The sequence below is a fragment of the Lactuca serriola genome, chromosome 3 (genome assembly GCF_051521515.1).
Source record: "Lactuca serriola cultivar US96UC23 chromosome 3, Lser_US96UC23_V15, whole genome shotgun sequence".
Classification (NCBI taxonomy): domain Eukaryota; kingdom Viridiplantae; phylum Streptophyta; class Magnoliopsida; order Asterales; family Asteraceae; genus Lactuca; species Lactuca serriola.
Window position 1 is genome coordinate 70221767 of NC_136410.1, and position 3962 is coordinate 70225728.

At 39.5% G+C, this 3962-nt stretch overlaps 1 non-coding gene across 1 annotated transcript; it reads right to left on the bottom strand.

Moving 5' to 3' along the window:
• Nucleotides 1–380: 380 nt before the first annotated feature.
• LOC145096600 (small nucleolar RNA R71) lies at nt 381–487 on the bottom strand. Its single transcript, XR_013703976.1, has one exon. It is a non-coding gene; the product is annotated as a small nucleolar RNA R71 (small nucleolar RNA).
• Between the last annotated feature and the right edge of the window lie 3475 nt (nt 488–3962).

The window sequence follows — 3962 nt, forward strand, 5'->3', positions numbered from 1 at the left end:
CGGACATTGCTGACATTTCCATGGAGGCATACAAGAAGAGAATTTGTGATGACACCAGAACGGGCCTTGTGCAACCCACCCTACCAGCCACTACCACATTTGAATCCAAGGGGCACATCCTTGCTGCACTAAAGGAGATTCCTTTCACCGGAAAGGATCACGAAGATGCTTACAAGCATCTTGATGAAGTCAAGGACATCGTCGACTAATTTAACATTCCAAATGTTCCACGGGAAACAGTGTTGTTGGGGATGCTCCCTATCACTTTCAAGGGAGCTGCAAAGGATTGGCTAAAGGCACTCCCACCAGGCGTGATAACTACATGGACAAAGATGCCTAAGGAGTTTTTGGAACAATTTTGTCCCCCATTCAAAATTTCTAAGCTCAAAAAGGTTGTTTCTAATTTTGAACAACAAATGGGGGAGTCATTGTTTGAAGCATGGGAGCGCTACAAGGGTTTACTTCGGAATTGTCCCCAAAATGATCTCAATGTGCAACAAGAGGTTTCTATCTTTTATGATGGGGTAAATGTCACAACTAGGCAACTCCTTGAATCTCAAAGCCCTTTAACCAAGAAAAATTCCACGGAAATCAAGGTGATCATTGAAGAATTCTCTAAACACTCTACAAAGTACCATAACTCGAGGAATGATGTAACAAGGGGATCGGCGAATGATGCTTCGGAAGATGTGACAACCGTCAATATTCGGTCAAGTCAAAGTCAACTAAAGTCAACAAGTCAAACGGGTCAACTCAATTTGCCCGTAGGTACTAGAGTTTACGTTATGTAATTTCTAAACAACTCTCTATTCTAATGAGAGATCATAAAACGAAAAGTGCGTACATCTAGATCTCCTTAACCTAAAATGGTGGTACGTGGAGAGGCAAACCGATAAAACAATGATCAAGAACAATAAAACAATGTTGCATACTCATAAGGAGTGTCTAAGATCCTAAAACATGGCATAACGGGGCTTACGGACCTTGCATTGCGAAACCGAACACTCAAAAAGGTCACCAATGAAATCTCTCCAAGTATGTCAAATCTCTCCCAAATCTCTCTAAGTATGTGAAATCTCTCCCAAATATCTCTCTGTATGTGAAATCTCTCCAAGAATGTCAAATCTCTCCCAAATCTCTCTAAGTATGTGAAATCTCTCCCAAATATCTCTCTGTATGTGAAATCTCTCCAAGTATGTCAAATCTCTCCCAAATCTCTCTAAGTATGTGAAATCTCTCCCAAATATCTCTCTGTATGTGAAATCTCTCCAAGTATGTCAAATCTTTCCCAAATCTCTCTAAGTACGTGAAATCTCTCCCAAATATCTCTCTGTATGTGAAATCTCTCCAAGTATGTCAAATCTCTCCCAAATCTCTCTAAGTATGTGAAATCTCTCCCAAATATCTCTCTGTATGTGAAATCTCTCCAAGAATGTCAAATCTCTCCCAAATCTCTCTAAGTATGTGAAATCTCTCCCAAATATCTCTCTGTATGTGAAATCTCTCCAAGTATGTCAAATCTCTCCCAAATCTCTCTAAGTATGTGAAATCTCTCCCAAATACCTCTCTGTATGTGAAATCTCTCCAAGTATGTCAAATCTCTCCCAAATCTCTCTAAGTATGTGAAATCTCTCCCAAATATCTCTTTGTATGTGAAATCTCTCCAAGTATGTCAAATCTCTCCCAAATCTCTCTAAGTATGTGAAATCTCTCCCAAATATCTCTTTGTATGTGAAATCTCTCCAAGTACGTCAAATCTCTCCCAAATCTCTCTGAGTATGTGGAATCTCTCTCAAATCTCTCTCGAAATCTCTCCCGACTTTCTATAATCACTCGGGGCATCCCGACCCTCGAATTTGGCGAAAACAGCCCAAAAACGGAAGTCTACGCGAAAAACGGACTTAAGGAACCGAAACCCCTCTTAGGAACCGAAACCCCTCTTAGGACCCGAAAGTCCTCTTAGGAACCGAACCCTCCTGATGAGGAAGGCTGCTGAACCGAACCGAGGGTACTGTTCATCCTAGCCGAACCTCGCATAAAAGGAAGAACCGAACCCGAAGGTACTGTTCCCTACTGTTCACTACAGTTCCTTCGCTTCTGACTTCTCTTCGGACCGAACCTTCTGACCTTCGCTTCTGACTTCGGACCGAGCCCCTCGCCCTCGTTTCTTCTTCTGGCTCGCGCCTCTCGCTTCCGACTCAGCATCAGCATGAACCGAACCTCGGCCTAGGGACCGAACCTCGGCCTAGGACCGAGAGGCCTCGCTGGGAAGCCTTTTTCTCCCGGTTTTCGATTAAATTCGCGTTTTAAGCCCGTTTTTAATTATTTTAACGCGGGATTTTCACCCAAAATCATATTTTAACATAATAAACCCTAAATATTCACAATTTAATCATATTTTCACAAAAATCTTTATTTAAATAATAAAAGCAAGTGGGTAAAGTACAAAGAGATGGAGTGTTGACTTTCCTTTATTTTATGACACAAGCAACCTCCACCACCCACTCCATGTCACTATTCCCCATCAGCCCTTACCTAGTCATTTCATTGTACTTTTCCCACCTTTTTCCAACCCCACAATTGGTCAAAGGCTAGAAAAGCCTCCCCTCTCCTCATTTCTCTTATTTTCTCTATTTTCACCAAAAAGAGCAAACTCTTTTCTCTCTCACTTTCTCTCTCTAGAAGTTCGAGATTCAAGGGCTGATCTTGGGATTTTCCTCCACGTTTGGTAAGAATGATCCCTTCTCTTTATGCTTATTTCACTTCTTTCTACTCGAATCATGGATATCTTACACAAACTCTCTCATAATTGTGTTAGATCTTCGAATCTTCAAGTAATTCTTCAAGTGTTCTTGGGTTGAACACTTCTCTTCTTCAACACTTACCTACTGAAATCACTTAAGGTGAGTTCATACCCCTATATTTTCATGTTTTCTCAAGTTTTTAAGGGGGGGGGGGGGGGGGGGGGGGGGGAATACAAGTTAAAACACCAAGAACATAACTACACTTTTCTAACAGCCTTCATCAGAAAAGTTCAACTCCATTCACGGACTGTTTTGGACAACTTAAACATTTTAGTTTTCAAAACTGTTTTAGGTGTACGTAGTTCCAGTTCTTAGCTTTAAAATGACTACTTTCACATCTCCATACGATTTTTCTACAATTTATGGTGATTTTTACAAAACTGCCTATCATTTCAAACACCAATCCGGACCAGTCTGTGATTATGGACTTTTTCACCCAAGTTGGAGGTCATTAAAAATCATGATAAAAATTATGAGTAAACTAGACACATTTTGGGAACTCTCAGAATTTACGGATTTAGTTTTCAGCTTCGTATGATTTTTCTATGAATTTTCAAAAACAGTGTAGAAAGGTTGAAAATTTGTTAACAGCTTATAACTTTCATAACACTTTGTATTATGTTGAGCAAAGTGTATAACGATAAATTCCAAATATTGATTGTGTTTCCATGTTAGTTTATCATCATAAACTGAAATATAGTCATTCATAATAAGATTATTCATTTATTTAGAACGTGTACATTAAGCTATAATGAGCATAGTTTATGGATTCATAGCATTAAAGCATTCATAAAAGAATTCTTATACATTACAAACGTTTTGGATAAACTAAAATAGGTATAGTTTATGTATCATTTACTTCTCAAACTTATTTACCAAAGGTTTTCCGTTTAGTTCACGTAAATCTGTTAATGAATAAATTTGTGAGTCATTACCTTCGGGTTACTTCCAAAGTAACAAATTCAAAAAGTCCTGTAAATTGTAACCAGAGTTTCTTGTAGGGAGAACGTGATAGTTGTGTATAGATCTATATTGGGTTTGACAAACCCACACCAGAGCTGCTCGCTACAGCTAGACCGGCAGGTCTGTGGTGACAAGTGTCATTTAACGGCGACGCCTGAAGAACGTCGTATTACGAGGCCGTCTATGTCAAGTATG